Raw genomic sequence first — 20,559 nt, 5'->3', positions numbered from 1 at the left:
TTAGCTATAATACTCCAGGATGTTCATTTCATATATTTAATATGCGGTTATTTTTAAGTCAAAACTAGCATTCTCATTCATCTCCTAGAGTCATTATTGAATTAAAATATGTAATGTACATAACTACTTTATACATTCTATCACACACTGCATTTAGAAATCCCACTATAAACAACATACAAAAGTGATTACTGATTAAAGAACTTAACAATTATATATGGGGTATAATTTTTATCATATTTGTTCATCAAAAATATAGTTTTTTCATGACAGTGGCAGTGGTAGGTCATACATATAATTTTCCTTTTCCAAAATCCTTAAGTAAGAAATGCCTTAGAGCTAAGAACAGAGCCTTATTCATACCCTGTCTTGTATACATGAACGTTAGCCTTTGACAGTCGTGAGGAGGAAGCGTTAGTTTCTCTTTGACTATTCTACTACGATCGTTAGCAACTCACTGCAAAAGCCAGGGTCAGTAAGAGTTCCAGTAGACTCAGATGTGCTTAGAAACATTGGAAAGCAAAGGCAATGTAAGGAAAGAAGACACATAAAAATGCCTTTCAACACCTGAAGCTTAATCCACAGAGAATTAAAGTAAATGCCAAAAAATGAAAATGATGGATTTTCACCTATTAAATAGGCAAAGTATTAAGCAGGTGCTCATAAAAGGGGTAATAATCTAACATACTTCTTGGTAGGCGCCTACATTGATACAATATTTTTGAGAAATATTTAGTGATAACTATCAAAGACTTCAAAAATGTTCAAAACATAAAGGAAAGCAGAACAATAAAAGCCAAAATATTAATATTACCAGAGGATCTAACTTTCTTTCTGTAAGAAAACGTAAACTTGCAACAGTTTGTACAAACAACCCTATAATCACAAGATAATTACTAACCCTTAAGAATGGGTCCATACTGTATGCTTAACAATGCTCAAGTAAATCATATACAACCTTACTAATTTCCTTCTGTTTAGCTATGTGTACCCATCAGCAATAGTCTTCATTTTCAACAGCAAAATTCTGAAATCCTATAGCAATGTAAGTTAATTGTTACCATGAAACATCTAAATGAGAAAACCAAATTTAACCCTAACTTTATCTTCAAAAATATCAGAAGTACAAACTCATGGTCACCTGTCAGTTTCCTTTACAAATACCTAATGGATGCTAGTTAAATATTAACAAAAATAACAAACTCAAAATAAAAGAGTCAAAATTTGGGAAGTTTCTTACCTGATAAGAAACACAAGTTTCCTCCCTGATTAAGACACGATTAGATTTGTTATTTTAAAACTATGCACATTTAGTGTTGGTTTCTTTTCTTAACATGTGTGTACAGTTACCACTGTGAGCTCACAGAAGAGAACTTGAAGGATTCAGTCCTCTCCCCTGACTATGTGGGTCCAGTGATGACTCTGAGTCATCAAGTTGGGTGCAAGCATCCTTCCCACCGAGCCATGCCATCACATCAGCTCTACTACTTTGCCTTTCTTAGACAGGATCTCATTCCAAAACTAAGGCTAACCTCATAACCTTGCAGCCCAGGCTGCCCTGAAACATGGCATGTTGGCTTACCTCCCAAGTAGAGAATAATAGAATGACACATAACATCTAGCTCACTTTTAATTTTTAAGAGTAACAAAGTAGGGCCAATGTGATGGCCCAAAGACAAAAGGCACTTTCTGCAAAGCCTGACAACCTGAGTTCAATTGTCTTCTGACCTTCATTCAAAAACCACGGCATGCACACATATGTACTCACACATGAAAAGACACACACATACAAACACATAAAAATAATGAAATATAAATAAAAGTACCGAAGTGTTTCTATTGAAATACTTTTACATGAAAATAACTAAACTTGCATCTAAACATAGCTGAAGATTATGGAAATTCTGATGACACAAATATGTGAAGTCATGACAAAATTCTTAAAATATACAGCTCTGTGCATACAGTCTCATCCACATATATTATATCCATATTACTCAATGGATGTATAGTAACATTACAACTACATCAATTTCCTACTACTTTAGTCTTGTTCCACTGACTATCTTAAGTGTCCAAGAAAGGAAAACAGATACCAGAAAACATCTTTAAAATTCTATCCTTACAGTTTGAAAATAAATATCATCTGTTAGAAATACTTCCCTGAAGCAAAGATCACAGAACAATACATAAGAAGCATTAGGCATAGCATTCCTAATAAGTGGGAGGGTATAACAGGCATTTAAAACATATCATTTCTCCTATGCTTCAATTTAGGGTGAACTAGGAAATATATTCAGGGATCAAAAGAAAGGTTAGACCTAAATACACAAATTCAAATCTCAAAACAACTACAACATTTCTACTCACAAAATTATGATAAAGGGGCTGAAATAACAGCTCAGTGAGAAAAGCACTTGATAGGCAAAGGTGAAGACTGAACCCACATAAACGTCAGATAGGAGTAGAACACATCTGTATCCCAGAACACGGACCCATAAGACAGGGAATCCCAGGAGCAAGCTGGCTAGCCAGACTAGTCCAAGTGGGAAGTTCCATACTCAATGAGAGGCACTGGGTCAAATGTGAAGAGCAATGTAGGAAGACACCCTATGTTAATATGGGATGTCCACACATGAATATGGATACATACACACATACACACACATGCTAAAAATTAAATTTAGCAAATTGGATAATTAATTTAAACTTTTGTAGATACCCAGTTGCTTTCTGATATATATAGTTTACACACTTCTCAGAGGCCAAGCTCTATGTTCGTATATACTATTCTCCAAAGTTTCAGAACACACTCATAATTTAAAAAACCTCTATCACCCAACTCAGAGAGCAAAGAGAAAGCAAATCCAAGCCATCATGCAGACATAAAGACACAGTGTCACGATCCTCTCTCAGGCTCCTCCTCCTTGCCAGGAGAAATGAAGGCTGATCCTGCTGTGTTTTGGCTCAGACACATTTTGAGAGGAGCCTTGAATCTGGCAGCAACAGGAACATATTTTTTTTCACAGAATGCAAGAATCCAGCTACTGAGTCCAACCAAATTTCACCTCCCAAGCGAGTGCATTCAAAATGATACCTAGAGAATCTACATTAAGGACAAAGATGAGTATTTCAGAAACAGTTATTATGTACGTCCAATGTTAGAACTGTTGCTCCGTACAAAATTTACAAGGAATCCATTAGCAACAGCAACATAATCCCAGAATCCATCTGAACATGAATTAGATCCAATTCAATGGCTTGAGTTACTTTTTCCAAAAACCACAATATAAGTGATGTTTACAGCCTTGGGACTCCAAGGACTCCACTGAGCTTGCAAAGTAATTTCCAAAGGCACGTTCACCAGCTCATAATTTCTAAGCTTACCTAGATTCTTCAGGAAATACTACTGACTGAACTTTGTTATTATGTGAAAATAACAATAACATTTCAGCAAAATATGAGAACAATGATAACTCTAATAATATTAGATTAAAGGGTCCTATCCATAATGACTTTTGTGCAATTTTTCTCCATTTGTTACATTACAAAAAAAAAAATGAAGGTTCTTTTTCCCCACAGGTAATTTTATTACATAAGTTCAAATTTTGTTTCAGCCACAAGATTGGCTACCAAGAAATGTGTCTTAAAACTCCGCAATGTACTTTTACCCTTGTCATTTATATGTGTCATTATATATTTCAATATGCAGAAAGGGTAGCCAAAAGCTTGCCTCTGACTGAGGGCAAATGAGAAACAGAACTTAACTGTTTCCATTGTCCACAGTGTGTTTTTATGTTATTCTTCCTGTCCACTGTTTTAGTCTGCCTACAAAGCCCCAGTGGCCAACACAAAACTACAATAATTATCACTAAGAAGGTTAAACGTGAAGACAATATTTAAGGTGATAGAAATGGGCTATTTTCTCACCTATTTCAAAACAGACAGGAGCATTGGAACAGTTTCTAAAGAGAGCTCTTCTTAGAGTCAGTCATATCAAGTAAAGGCTCAATCAATTGCTATAAATTCTACCTTGATGTTTGTAAAAGTATTCAAGCAGAGGACATTAAAGATTCACCTAATAAAAGACTGTATTACACACAAAAATTAAATTGATCTATCAAGTGTCTTTAAACTTTATGTTATGAGTCTAAGGACAAATATCTAAACTGTAGTTTGCAGTGAATTTGAAAGAAAGCCAAGAAGAGGTACATGGTAGGGCTGTGAAGGAGGAAAGAAAAAGGGGAAATGATATATTATATGATAATCTCAAAAATAAAAGTAGTTACCAATAAAAACTTAAATTATAAGCTGAACCAAAAGACATTTTACTTCCATCCTACTACAATTACAAAAGTAATAATACCAAATTAATGTCTAATGTTCCAGCATCTTAATCCCCAGATGTAGTTTGTCAAACTACTACAGTTCCTTGGCAAATGACTCCTGTAAATGTAGAAGAATCGGGTTTATCTTATGGGCCTCCACAACTCTCTCATCGAGTTAAATGATCAAAACTATTGTTAGTATAGGACGCTGAGTCCTTCGTCCTTTGAATGCTATGCTCAGTATAAAAGACACTTGAAGATGCAGCCCCAACATTTCCCAGGCAAAGGTGCTGAATTTCAATGTTAAATGATTCAAACTGTTGTGCTGTACAAAATATTCAAAGGCTAAATCACTGCTCAAAAAATCATTCAGTCATTAGACATGTGTCTATGAAGTATTACCTGAAATTTCCTGGGTATTTTCCATATCCTACAGAGCATACAAGGAAGAAAATAGGTGGAAAGAAAGAGAAAGGAATTGTGTAAAGAGGGGTCAGATACTATTCTAGTACTCATGCATTTGAACTTCTAGTCTAAGTGATATTATGTCTCAATGAGGAGTTTGATAGAGAGAGAATTTGTAGCATTAATCTGAAATAGTTTGGACTTTAAGAGCAGATGGAGTTCTCCTGAGCTAAGTTCTATTCAATAGAAGAAGCACAGAGTAGTGAAGTGGCAAACTTGCAAAGTGTAGAACAGCACTATCACAGATACAGTGCACTGCATATGCAAAGGCCAAGCAAGAGAATCAGGAAAGGGATCAGCAACACAGAAGGGCCAGTCCAGAAAAGGCTGAGTAGCTGAAGAGGAAACAAGAGACACATCTTACAAGACTGAAGAGTGGGTGATGATTTTGGTTTTCAATCAGCTAACAGCTCAGCGCTATCTTGTACAACAGCACTGTGTCAGTACATGCTTGAAGCCCTCATGGTTATAATCAAGCAGACTTTTAAGCATGAGCAAGAAGCACAAAAGAAGAAACAGGCCATAAATTATCAAAATGTTATCTTATTATGTGAAGGAAAGGGACATCAATTAGAAAGTTAGCATAATAATCCAAGCAAGATATTAGTTAGACTGGATAAAAGCCATAATAGTAAGATAAAGAAAAGAAGAGCACTACCAATGGAGAAGCTGAACCAACAGCACTCGGACACGAGCCCCAGGAGTGAGAAGTGGTGTGCAAAGGTCAAGAGGGTCAAAATCACTCTCGGGTTTATTTCTTAAGTAACCAGACAATTAGTCTTACAATTTGCTGAGACAGAATACTAAATGAGGAGCAGCTTAGGGGAAGAGAAGGAAGAGATGTTGACTTGGACTTGAAGCACATGCACAATCATTTAATACTTTAAAAGGTAGATCGGTTAGTAATCAATATGCCAATCCAGAAGTGAGTTATCTGCCAAAGAGGTAACTTTAGGAAACTTCAGCATGTTAGTAAGCAGATGAGATAACCCAAAAAAAGAAAATTCAAAATAAGATATAAAAGAGGCCTGAGAAAAGCACCAAGAATCGGTGAGGTGGCTGAGCAGGTAAAGGCCCCTAACTGCAAAGCCTATGAGTGGAGTTCAGTCCTAGGACAAGTGATAGAAGGAGAGGCGTGACTCTCCTAGGCTCTCCTCTGAATTCCACATGTGTACATGTGTGAGCCCACTCAATAATGCATATATACAAGGAAATACATTTTTTTCAAGATAAAGCCACCAAGCAACTAAGTTCTAAATTAAAAGAGCAAATGAAGAACTCTGGAAGAAGACCTAGAAGCCAGGAAAATTCAGTATTTGTAAAAGAATATGATTAACAATGTGTTATATTCTTCCATTCTGAATTTGAAGAACCATAGCCTTTTGATCAAAACAATTCTCCTAAAAATAGTTCTTTTGACCTAAATTCATTCATTGCATGAGATCCAGATCTTGCTTTGAAAATGGCCTAAGAACAGACACCTTAGTGTCACAGTTCCTCCTTTCTTACCTCAGCTTAAACTAGGCAGGCAAAATCTTTGTTCAACCCAAAAAGACCTTCTAAAAATAAGGCTGTAGAAGCCTACTATCCAATCCATCAACTTAAAACTTACACTTCATCTGTCCTGCGGAAAGAACAGAAACAGAGATTTATCAGAATCCTGCTAATTATGAATCAGGCTACTTATGCCCTAACTCCAAAAACACAGAAGGAAAGTATTCTAATGAGTCTATTACCCACTAAATTTCACAGCTAATATACTTTTTCTTACCAAGTCCATCTGCATTGACTCTATTCCTCAATCATTTCTGATTTTCAAAGAACCTCTCTCGTATTCAATGTTTCTTCCAAACACTATCTTATTTTCGGTTCATCTTCATAGCATAGTTTCTGGAGATTGATAGCCACTGCAACTACTTTCTCATTTCACATTCTTTTCTGAGTTAAATGATCAAAACTATTGTTAGCATTTCATGAGATTGCTCTTAGCAATAACTGCTATGTTGCAAAATTCAACAAACAATTCTTACTTCTGTGCTCAATATGACTTGCCACAGTATTAGATGCTAATACTATGTTCTTGACAAGAAGCTACTTTTATTCTTCATTCTTCATAAATATCATTGGAACTCCCTCTTCCTTAAGGACAACTGTTTTGCTTACTGTCTTTAGTTAGCTTTCATTCCTATCCTACATCTCTAAATGCCCTATTGTGGCTACATTGTATATTCAGCTGTAGGCTCCCACTAGGTAACTTGGATCCCATAAATACAATAATCTGTATTTCCTGTCTTTTGCCTTGTCTTCTAAAATTTCAGACTCATTTAATCACTTGTCAATTTTGTATACAAAAATTCTTGATTTTCCTTATCTAAACCTGCTTCCTCCCCATTTTTCATGTATTAGAACTAAACCATGACTTTTCTAGGTGCTATCCTTGATATTCTTTGTTTCATACTATGCCATATACATCCAAATTATCAGATTTTACAAATTCAACCTTCAAAGCACAAGTGTTTCCATCTCAATACTAATTCAATCTACAGAAGTCCATGTTAAGGGTGTGATACTTCTTTTGTATATATTGGCACTTAGAACCTTTCATACAAGAGAATGACCATATTTTTAAAATATACAAGTAGTATGTTTCTTCTGTGCTCAATATCTACAGTTGTATACACAGATACTAAACTACCCTATTTTGTGAAAAGATCATGAGATGTGTTGTTTTATACAAGGGTATTTTGGTTTTGTTGTGGGTTTTTGGGTTTGTTTGGTTTTCTGGTTCTGTTTTGGTTTGCAAGCGGTTTATGGCAATGGTGGAACAGGCTCCCTGAAAATAGCTCTTCTGGCTTGAGTCTACTCATTCCACACCAATCAATCCGTACTTGAACACAATCTGAGAACAGACATTTTTGACTTTTGCAAACCCTTCTTTCCCTTCTGAAAAAGTAAGCAATCACCCTCTGTTCAACTAAAACAGAGCTTCTGCCCTGTGACCATGGGAACAAATGTCCTCACACAGACCCCCCCATGCCTCACATCTTCCAGCATCAACTATAGAATCCCTCCACTCAACTGAAGTTTATTCTGGAGTGTATAGGTGGCCCCAGAATTTATAAAAGATAAAGCATTGTAAAAATATAAGTAAAACACTAATTTAGGCCTTTGTCATAACCATAACTCCCAAACCACATAATTTTCTAAAGAAATAAAACAGTAAAGTACCAATCTTATATCAAGGCTTTCTTCAACTGTGTCAAATAAACCACATGCATTTTACAGACACATGCATGTACATCACAGAAATGAAAGTTGTTTTGCATCAAACGTTGACTCACTATATTCTGTAGAACTACCATTCTGCTTATATAAAAAGCTGTGATACACTTTTTCTAAAGATATAAATAAAAATTTGTTAAGTCTGCTTTATCAAGGCAAATTTTTGTGACTATTTTTTAAGTTGTATATATAAAAAACTCAGAATTAAAAAAATAATGAGGAAAATAATATTTAAGAAATGAACAAAAAATTCTACATGGAATTATATTTTAAAAGAAGGAAATGAAAAGAAACCAATGAAAGGGGCTGCTGCATCAGCAGGGAGGGAGCTGACACTACTGTTGCATTTTCCGGCTCAGGCACTGTGTAATTAGGTAAGCACACTGAGAGCCACTCCACAGATAACCTTCAAACCGCCCTGAAAGACTTTCATCCCACAGATTTCAAGTCAGACCTCAAATCTCCCCAACCGTATCACATAATAGGCAACTACTGGATGTCTATCTCAGGAAGAAAGAAAAACCGTAACTGTGGGCAACAGTGTCTGGTCCTTTATACTGTTTATTTTTACTATCTTATTGTGAAGAAAACTGGAGTCTTCAAAGTTACTAAGGAAATCTATACAATCCCACTTTAATTCTGGCATTCCAAATCTTAAGGCAAGAGCAATCGGATATATACTAAGCTCATTATGTATTAAATATTAGTATGTACAAGACAAATGTTTTTATTATGGCACAAAATTCATGTCATAAGTTGATAAACTTAAATCCTGAATTACTGAAGGATTAAATATTTGAAATAAGGAAATATATTTTTATTTGGTTTTGGTACCAACACTCTGCACTTTTGTTTGTTTTAACTCTGAAGAGGACACACCAGCAAGAACCCTGAAAGACCACTGTTGTCCTCAATACTAGATGAAGAAAGCCTATTGGTTGCTTCCTTGGTTTTGTCCTTCCTGCCCTTAATCTTGCCAACTGGTTCATCTTAGGCTTGTCTCTGGACATGGGCTAAGTGCTGAGGAAATTACTGGAAGTTCCTTTTGTTTACTTCATTCACTATTCTTTACTCAGGACTCTACACTGGCCTTAAGTCAGCATGACAGCCTGACTTAGTTGTAGCCATTCTCCTCATATCCCTGACTCCTATCAGGACTGCTTTCCTGAATGAACTGGAAGAGACAATGTAACAAAGCATGAATGAGGGACCCTGCAAGTTAGTATACAGCATTAAAGGATTCTCCCAACAGACATATAAATATCAGTTAAGAACACATGGTCATTAGGGGAAAAATTCAAGTAGAGGACCCCTTTGGGGATAGAATGACCCTTTCACAGGGGTCATATATCAGATATTTACATTACCGTTCATAACAGTAGCAAAATTACAGTTAAGAGGTAATGACAAAAATAATTTTATGGTTGGGATAATCATAACATGAGAAACTGTATTAAAGGGTCATATCACTAAAAAGGGTGAGAACCACTGTACCAAAGGAACATGGTTAGAAAATGACTCCTAATGACATACTCATGCATCAGTACAGCACACTAAGCCCTTGTCAAGAAGCTTCTTCTTGCAGTTGAGAGTAATTAACAAAGAGACCCAAAACTAGACAATGTACACAGAGGGGGAGACTTTAAACCACACAGCTCCTATTACACCTCTCCCAATGCTCAGAGATTTATGTAGAAAAGATCAATGCTTAAGAGTCAGAGGTGTGGATGACTCCAAGGAGATGGTGTCTTTACAGGGCTGATACACATATGAACTTGCATAGACTGTGACATATGACAGTACAAACAAGACCTGAACAACTTCATACCAGAAAAAAATCCCAATATGGAAAAAAGGATGTGAACACAGAGTTCCTTCGCATGAAGCTATTTGCAATTTATACCTGGTGTAAAAATTGAGGAAATCGGTGTCTTCCACACTTCATAATGGAGCAATTGGCCAGCACAATATAGACTCCACGCTTTTTGCTTTGGTAATTTTTTGTCTTACTGGTTTTTGCTTTTTGCCTTTTTCTGTCATATGGTTTGTTTGATTTGATTTTTGGTTTTTAGTTTTGCTTTTTGAGAGAGAGAGACAGTGGGGGAAGAGAGAGAGGGAGAAAGAGACAACTGGAGTTGGGTGAGTAGTGAAGTAGAGACTATTTGAGAGAGGTTGGGATTGAGGGAAGAGTATGATCAAAATGCATGAAAGGAAAACACGTTAAAATTTATTATAGTAATTAACTTTTATATTTTATAAGCAGAAAAGACCTTAGTAATTCAAGTCACACATTAGAGTTCAAATTGAATGGTCTCAAAATGACCATTTTGGTATTAACATACAATTTTCTCAGCAGTAGCTAGATGAAAGAGTGCTACTAGTTATAAAAACCATCATTTGAGTAACAAATTACCCTCATTTCAATGTCTTTCTATCTTTATTTTCCTTTGCCTCTAATTTTATTAAGGCATTTTCCTTAATATTATTAATATCAAAATTATATTTTGCAAGTGAATATTTGATGCTTTAAAAAATCTTGTTAAAATGAAAATTAAGACACTATCAAGAAAAACAAAATAGGGGTCAAGGACACCAGGAGAACACAGCCCACAGGCACCAACTAAGTAGGGATCATGGTGGTTCATGGGGACTGAGCAGCAATCACAGAGCCTGCACGGGTCTGCACTAGGTTCTGTGCATATGTGCCATGGTTGTTCTTGTATGAATCCTAACAGTGGGGGTGGAGCTGTCTCTGACTCTTTAGTCTGCTCTTGGGACCCTTTTCCTCCTGCAGGTTTGTCTCACCCAGCCTTGATATGAGAGTTTGTACCTTCATCTTACTGTATCTTGTTACACCATGTTCATTGGCTATCCCTGACAGCCTGCTCTTTTCTGAAGAGAAACAGGAGCCGTGGCTCTAAGGGAAAGGGAAGATTACAGGGGAGACTGGAAGGAGAGGAGGAAGGGAAAACTGTGGTCAGGATGTACTAGAAACAAAAATAAAACTAAAAAAAATTAAATAAAAATAAAGCCTGAGATAATTAAATGTCACCGAGAAAATGGTTGTCAACTATAATTTTGTTTAACTGAAAACTTCAAAAGGGCATGCATGGTCCTGCCAAGGCACAGTCGTAACATAAATAACAGCCTCCCTAGACTTTGAATAGAACAACAACATCATCAGACAGGGTGAGGAGGGAGAGGGAGAGAGAAACAGACAGAGAGAGAGAGACAGAGGCAGAGAGAAAAGAAAATCTCTCTAAGACGAAAGAAGGTGATCCTGATTGGACGTCTCTACAAAAGTCAACAATAACCAACTTCAGGCAGAGATTTACAGAGGGATGATCCAGGACATTAGCAAATGCACCAACAGATAAGAAAGTGAACTGAAAGAATAGAATATATGTCTGAGATAGAAGTGAACATAGAATGTAGTAAAGAGCAAACCATCTTATTTAGTATCTGTGGAAATACTAGGAAACTACTGAATTCAAAAAATAACATGCATATTAGGAAAGTACTATATCACTAAGCTATATACCCCCAGCCCTCCCCATAGTTCTATAAATCTTGTCTCCTGATAACTCTTCCCAAGTTATCCCATTGGTCCCAAAACTTAAAATCCACCTACTCCAGCTAATTACAGGCAAGTATCCTGATTATCTTTATCATTTAAGAAAAATATGTCCAAATGATGAGCAGGCCCTCATCCAGCTACTACACCTGATGTAAAAGCAAACTGTAAGAAAAAAATAAGTAACCTGAATAAGTTAAATGCTTAAAAATTATAGGAAAAAACTACTTCTACATGAAGTTTTGAAACACATTAAAGATAAAATATTACTTGGTAGCTTGTCTTATAAGGCCAGTATCCCTCTTATGACAAAGCCAGTGATTATATAAGGAAAGAAAAACTTATACCAATATCTCTTACAAGTATAAATATTTTAATTCTCTAATGCTAGTAAATCAGAGACAAAAATCATAAACAGAGTATTACCATCAAAACAGAAAGTATTCAACAATGCAAGGTTAGTACAGCACGCGAAAATGATCGCATAACTCAGCAGACTAAAGAAGAAATACATTGCCATTTTAAGAGAAGCAGAAAATCATCTGTCAAAGCTCCACAGGCATTCATTACTAAACTGAGAAAACTAGTAATAAAATTTCCTCAAAAGAGTAGAGTGCATTTATGAGGACAATCTATAGCTAACATCATATTTGAGTAGAATATTCATAGATTTGCATGACAGCGCAAAACTAAGCAAAAACATCACTTTTGCCATTTCTACTCAATGATGTAATGAAGACATTGGGTGATAAACATGGAACTGATAGGGAAAAAAACAAGAGGACAAGGACCAGCACAGGGGCTCAGGGAGTGAAGAGGAGCACTATGGAAAGGGATAAGTAAGAACCAAGTTCCCTGACAACGCATGAAAGCACCATGGAACACATCACCTTCTATGTAGACTTCAAACCAAGGATTAAAAAGAAAGAGGGATGTTTATATGTTTTAAAAGAAATAAGATTCATAAGTGACACCGTCATCTGTAAAAACTCAAGATGGGGGAGAGATAAAAGGAGCAGAGGAGGAGAAATGGAGAGGGAACCACAATGTGGTACTGTCACCAGGGATATAGTAGATGAAGAGGATAGAAACGAGATCAAAAGTAGGCCAATGACCATGTGACCATCACAGCTAGGTAGGACCAAAAACTAGTGATGGGTAAGTTATTTAATAGCAACTCCTTGGAAAAACTGCTTACAATATGTTGAAAAATAAACGAGAATTCTTTGCCATATCTACAGCAGATTCTAAATCAAGCAGACATAATGAGGATGATACTATTGCTGAAGACACCATGTACTCCAGACACAGGGCTTAGAAGATCCAAGCTCCGTCATCCTGAAATCCAGCCTTCATAATACCAGAAGGTGCTACACAGCTGCCAAGGTAGGGAAGCACTGTACTTAGCTTTGCAGCGTATAAACCACAACAATCGTGAGATATTCCAAAAGGTACAACAGTGGTACTCATAGCTTGGTGGTAATCAACATCTGTCTGTTTGGACTTAAGGTCCATACAAGAGGATGGAAATCATGCCTCCTACTGGAAACCTAGCCAACGACCTGGTGGTAATGAGGTCAGGAGTCTTAAAGGAGATTTAAGATCTACACCACTTTATCTATAAGATATTCTCATATGCACAGAAGAGTACAACTCTCAGAACTCACCTGCACTTGTCTGTGCCGCAAATAGAAACCATCGCAAAACACCGTAACTGGTCATAGTGCAGATCATGGGGCCAACTCCAGCAGACACATCTTCAACACAATTCCTGCACTAAGGCTTGGGGAACATTTACAAAAATGTAGAAGGATTGTAAAAGATAGCCAGAAAGTATGCTGTCAGATTGTGTTTCCTAAAAATGACAGAAAAGCTACAGCCATGATACCCCAACAATGTGGCTGCATAAACAAGACCTGAACAATGACAATGCCAATAGACAGGCTAATGAGAGGGGCAAATCTCATGGGAGGAAACCCCAGACTAAAAACAAACAAACAAACAAACAAACAAAAAACCTGAAGACAATTAAAGATTGCTAAGGAATTACTGTTCCCCAGAGATGACATCCTTATTGATTATCCAATACAAAATGGTCAACCTTGAAACCATCTTCACAAGCAATAATAAACAGACTCAGCAGGCTGTATTTATGTTATCTGTGTGTTCATATATGTGTGTGTGTCAGTAATAATGAAAGAAAATAGGCACGAATTAGAGAGGGAATGAGAAGGCTTGGAGAGAGGAGAGAGGAGAGATTGAAGAGACAAAGGGAAGATGAGTTACAGTACAATTACATTTTAATTAAATTTGAAAAATATTTAAGCAATCGAACAGCTGAAACTACAAAGTATTCTGGGTTTTGAATGAAGAATGACTTCTCGATTCTGCCAAAGGAACAAAAGTCTAAAAAGAAAATGAATTTTAGTATATTAAAATAAAAATTTCTTCTCAACAAAGAAACAATAGGCAGAAATAAAGAGTAGTTGATTATTTTCAATTCATAGTAACAGTGATTCGAACAGTTGCTATATATAAGGAAAATGTTTAGGTTTAATATAACCAAAAAAGTGAAAATTACAACCAAACTCCTGGTCTGGGGAGATTGTCCGGCAGGTAAAGTGTCTGTTAGTTAAGCATGAAGACCTGAGTTAGGAGTTAAGTTCCCTAGCACCCACAAATAAGGAGTGGTGTAGACAGTGAGGTAGAGGGTGGACATCAGCTAATACCAGAGCTCACTAGCCAGCCTGTCTAGCCAATTGGTGAGCTCCAAGTTCAGTGAGAGACCCTGTCTCAAAAACTAATGGTAATAATGAAAGACGGCTCAAGGAACAGAATGTTTGCTGCTCTTCCAGAGGGTAAGAATTTGGTTCCCAGTGCCCAGGTTGTGTGACTCACAACCACATGTAACTGCAGCTGCAAAGGATTCAATACACTCTTCTCCCCTCCATGGGCACTTGCCCAAATATGTGCACCTAGACACGAGTAGATAATAAAATAAATCTTAAAAATAAGGAACAGAAGCAATTTTTTATGTCATCCTCTGGCCTCCACATATGCAAGCATTGATTAGTACAACCACACACATGTGTACACATTCACAAAAATAAATCATGACTAAACCCAAAACAACACCGCATATCTACCACACTACCAAAGAGTCTTAATATAAAGTATTAAGTAGTGAATATGAAATTCAATAATAAGAATCATGAAGCACTAGTACTCTAGGTAGAAGTAGAGGCAGAGGAATCTTTTAAAGATCTAATGAAATAAAGTATACACACTCTATATGACATATTAATCTCTATCCACAAATGAAGACTACAGAGAAAACTTGAATAGATCATAAAGGAGACATGTGAGTTTATTGATTTTCTATAATCATGAGGCCTTTTAGTATAGCCTTGACTACCAGTTACTAAAGAAATGTTCAATAGAACAGAAATACAGATACGAAACTGAAACACAGTAGGGGCTGAATTAGTTCTCACTGTTGTTACAGCCAATAGCCACAGTGCAGAGGCAGGATGACACGGGCAGGATGACACGGGCAGTGGTGCAGAACAAAGGTGGAGATCTGAGCAAAGGACTCGGGCTTTGTTCACTAAAGCTGCTGGCAAAATTCTGTCCTTGTGACTGGAAGACCAGCATCCCCATGTGGTGGACATAAACTGCAGACAATATCTCAAGGTCACCAGCTTCACTGACTCAACCCCTCTTTCCTCCATCTTCACATATAAGATGGCCTCCTGCTTTGAATTTCTCTTCCTTCTTCCACCTAATCTCTTTCATCCAGACAAGAAGATTCTCCACTTTTAATCACAAGAGTTGGCTGCACTCACATAGATGATCGAGAATAATCGATGCCCATAACTTCAGTCACATGGATATCAGCATGATGACAAGGTCAGGACACACAGATCACTGTACGTTCTACCGCAGACTAGAATGCAGCACTCTGAACAGTAATCTAATACCCTACATAAATGAATCCCTGTAAATGTAAGAAGACTACTTTATAATGCGTGCTGCTTAAAATGTATACAAATGTGTGTGTGCAAATTTGTCATACACTATTTATATATACACTACAGAAGATGCAAAGATAAACCTCAAGGTGAAGTAGTCATAATGGGAGTTCTTACCCAGATAACTCAAGTACTGCCTGAAACTGGGCGATATGATTAACAAAGCACATTGCCCTAGAAGACCACAGTGAAGTAAATGGAGAGTGAAGAAGGGACACTGGAAACCTAGGAACTTCTCAGTCTGCGCAATCTTGTTTTCCAACTATCGAGACACCATTCCATTCTTACTTAAAATTCCTTCACTACAAAGGCATTAAAGTTTTAACAAATATATCTGTAAAGACTATGTCTATAACAAATATGCCCTACTTGATTCTATCATTAAATCTATTAATTTAATTCCCTATTTTTCTAAACTATTTTTGTCCCACACATTTTTCACATTTCAAATTCATGTATTTATTTTATAAGTGCACCATTAATGCTGATGTACTGAATTATTACTGTATATTATTCCATGCCATATTATATATTATTATATTATAGATATTCATGTATAGTACAGAGAATCTTCACTGACTCTGCATATTCCACAAAAACTAGTTCTAGAAATAAAATGTAAATATCATAGACTAAGTAAAGACTTCCTAAAATTTTTCCCATTTTTGCCAAAGAAATCGGTAAACTACCCAGGTATGTAGGCATCTAAAGTACATGTATCCACTTATTGCTGTACAGCACATAGAAACTTAGTTTCAAATAATTCCCTGGCATATATAATTTTACTATTTCTTAAAGATGAAGGCAAAATTACATACTAATAACATGTATTGCCTATTTGTTTTTACATAAAGAATTAAATCTTGACTGAGTTATTTGATGCACTAAGAACATCTACACTGTTTTTCTGAGTTAATCGATATCTTGATTTTCAAACCATCATGTTGAGAACATAAGCATGCTGCACAAATGATAGAAATATTTAAGGCCACTTCAGAGACTCTTAGAAATTTTGTCAAGTGACAATCTAAAATTCATTTAATGCTTTAAAAAAATGAAACTCATGTCAGTAACTCAGAAAGAAATTTTTAGATAAAAGCATTTTAATACAATAGAATCTAAAAAGTGGACTCATGTGATGGTTCTATGATAAGACAAAGCATTAGAAAAATTAAAAGTCTCTGTTTTCTGTGTTAAATCATGATGTTTCTGTAACACAGAAGCTTTGTATGTACAGTAAAATCACTGTAACACTTAACACAGCACAGTCTCGATCTGAGCCAGGGTGTTTCAGGCCATGTCTGCCAGTGTGGTACAATGTGACAGCATACGCAGTGTGCAGGGCACAGTGCACATATGATGTGTTCAGAACCAAGACTACAGTGTAGTTGCACAGTGCAACATTTGTGACTGCTGCCAGAAACACCTTGGAGTTATCCATGACGTTTTGGATTATATTTTAGTTACCACATATTTAAGCCTTTTATTGTCTACTTCTTCAAAAGCCTCCACACTAGTTGCACAACCAAATGCAGTTGTGGCCCACAGTCTAGGGAGCTGAGGACCTAGCCATAGAAGTAGGATTTGCTACAGTACAGTTTCCCTGGCACCTTTTAGTCAGTCTAACAATTACTATGCACTGTTCTCATCACACAGAAGCCTCTTAGAAAATTATGAAATATTACTGTCAACACAAGAATACATATTTAAAGATTGTTCTTGTGAATGAGTGTTTTTCCACACGTATATGCAGGTGCCCATGAAGGGGAGTTACAGCCATTTGTGAGCTGCCCAAAAGGAGTGCTGGAATCTGAACTCTAGTCTTCAAAATATAGTAGCAAGATATATTAACACCTGAGCCATCTCTCCAGCACCTCAGATGCTACCAAGAATAAAAAATTGTATCATATTTATATTTCATATAATGTAAATATGTCATAATTATATTGATAGCATAACATTTAAAAGCCAGGTCAAACCAAGATAAACTATCTAAGCACAGCTATGAGAACAGAGAACACAGACGCTAGTCCATCGAATTCATTAAGGCGATGCTAAGGTGACACATCTAAACAGGCAGGGGCTCTGTGAAATGGTGCTAATGCCCTTCACATTGCAAGCTTCAAAGAAAGGATACTAGATATCAATCTTGTAAGGATCTTTATGAACTTTAATGTACATTAACATGTTCTCAGACATGAGAACAGAATCTTAAAAGAACATTACTGGAAAACAATGCTAAGAGAAAATCATCTTAGTCTTAGAATAAATTCATTTTTGTAAATAAAAGATAATTGTAGCAATATAAACAATATGACAAAGCCAGGCACCATGGTGTCTGACACTGACCTCAGCACTCTTGAGGCAGAAGCAGGAGAACTGCAAGCATGAGGCCAGCCTGAGACACTGCAAAGCCTTGTCTCAAAAACAATAAATAACAATAATAATAAACAAAACTAAAAAATATCTGGAAATTATTCATTTTTTCAGTTTTAAAATTTATTTTAATTCATTCTAATGCAACTGATAATCAATGAGTGTCTACTATTTCTAAAACTTGAACTATGAAGTAACACAGATGTATGAAGGACACTGCCCTTAAATGGTTCAGTGTTCAGCACAATAATGTAACAGAAGCAATGCAGGCACTGAGAGTAAGAGAGTGGTGGGTGCTTTAATAGAGAACCTCCCCATGGGTGCAGTGACCATTGCAGAGTAAGGGGTAGAAAGATTCCAGGAGGCCAATGTAGTGGATGACACCAACAAAGAAGTCCTTCCTGACCATTGCACACGTGAGGCGACAGCAGGAGTGACAGCATGCACAGGTCAGTCGTGCACAAGATCAAGCCAGCAAAAACCCTACTATGAGGAGGTTTCATAAAGCCACACCCTTAGTTAAGAAGCTTGTGGGTGGTGGCTGTCAAGGAAGAGTCAGTTTTCTTCAGAAATGTGGCCCCTGAAATCTTCCCATGCACCAGCGGAGGGTGTGAGCCATGGACATATAGGCAGCGCTTAGTGGACTCGGGTTTTTTATTATTTCTTTTCAAGCACACATAAAGTTAGGAGAGAAAGTGGTGAGAGAATATGGGAAGAACTGAAGATGAAAAAGTGAGTGTAGACTTGCTCAAAACATAGGCACATATGTGACTCTCATGTAGTAAGGAACAAATTAATACAAAAGTAAGTTTATAAACAAAAATATAATTCCTGTTGGATATGGGCAGATTGTGTAAGTAGGGACATTTTAACTGTGCTTCAAATTTATTTTAAACAATTTAGATAGAAAATCAGAGCACATCCTCACTTCATCTTGGCACTGCCTAGAGTGACTTCCTGCAGATGCGGCTTTACAGGCCTAGCTCCTCACTCCCCGCGAGTATAGCTGTTAAGAAAGGCCTTCTCCCACTCTCTATTTAAAGTCGTTAACTTCCCCATTTCCATTTTCCACCTCCTCTGTCTTGATTCCTTTCCATAACTGTAACCCAGCCCGCACAGAGACAAACCTCCGGCTGAGACCTCATACTTAAGTAACGGGTGCCCCCTAGAGTTCCGTGCGTGCCCTAAGCTGCACAAGCCCACAGCTCCAACGTCCTGTGCATTGTCTCAACTAAAACGAGCAATCCCAGTGAGAGATTCTGACTACTTAACAGCTGAGGGTTAGAACCTTTAAGTGCGTACAAGTAACACCAAATAGGCTCTGTATTTCCATTTAGGCATGTGTGTGTGCTTGTGTAGGTATAACCATAGCAACTAAAGAAGAGCTCATGATTTCAGGAGGAAGCAACTGAGCACACCGGAGGAGCCGGAGGGAGGAAAGGGAAGGGGAGAAATAATTAGATTTCATTTTTAAAATTTTAAATACAAATTGAGAAGCATCAAAAATGACTTTTCCCTATCTTCCCTTAAATGACAGGATTCCAGAAACAAAGTACAATGCACAAACTCTCTAAAAAGTAAGAGTCTGGGAAGAAAACAGGATAAGCTGACGTCCAAACAAAACCGGGACAGCACCCCCACTGAATGAAAGGTTGGATGCAAAAGATGTTTCTGTGATTGAAGAGACCAAAGTCACAAACAAAAGAATCAGTCAACAGGGAACGGTCTAGAAAATGAGATTGCATTATTTACACTTAAGATGGGAGATAACTGACAGTGCTGTCTGCTTCGCCAGAAAATGCAGAAAACTAATACTTGGGAGGCCCTGAACACTTGATACTCAAGAGTTTAATGTTGAAGTATTTGTGGAATTTGAGGCAAGTATAAAACTTGCACTTGTAGATACAAATTTGGTACATAAAAATCTCAGAACTAGAGATACATATTTAGAGATAAGAACCACCTTTGATATGAAAACGTGGTGGTTCTTTTTCACAATCACAGCTGTAAACATATTTCATGTACTGTTCTAAACTCTAAACCATCTCTGCCGCGATGGTTTGGCTGGAACAACTCTGAATTGCAAATCATTTTCAGGGTGCACTCTGCCATCTGCTGGCAAAACTGATAAGTACAGGTTTATTTGACAAGATGCAGTCATTCCCTTTATCAAAGCTATAAATATATTTATAGGGGCCAGAGTGGTGGGGCATGCTTTGAATCCCAGTATTTGGAAGGCAGAGGCAGGTGGATATCTGAGTTCGAGGCCAGCGTGGCCTAGAGAGTGAGTTCCACGACAGCCAGGGCTTACAGAGAAAGCCTGTCTTACAAAAAACAAATTCATCCTTCAATTCAATTTAAATACTGTCTTTCTGTTTACTTTTATCTAGTACTAACACACTCAAACTACATGAGTGGGAAAGTATTACTCGTGAAAATACATTATTCCCCACTCCTTCGGACCTTCCCAGTTCCCTCACTACATCCTCCAATACACATTTGA

Source organism: Rattus rattus, chromosome 1 (genome assembly GCF_011064425.1).
Source record: "Rattus rattus isolate New Zealand chromosome 1, Rrattus_CSIRO_v1, whole genome shotgun sequence".
NCBI lineage: Eukaryota > Metazoa > Chordata > Mammalia > Rodentia > Muridae > Rattus > Rattus rattus.
Note: the sequence above shows the minus strand (reverse complement) of the source record.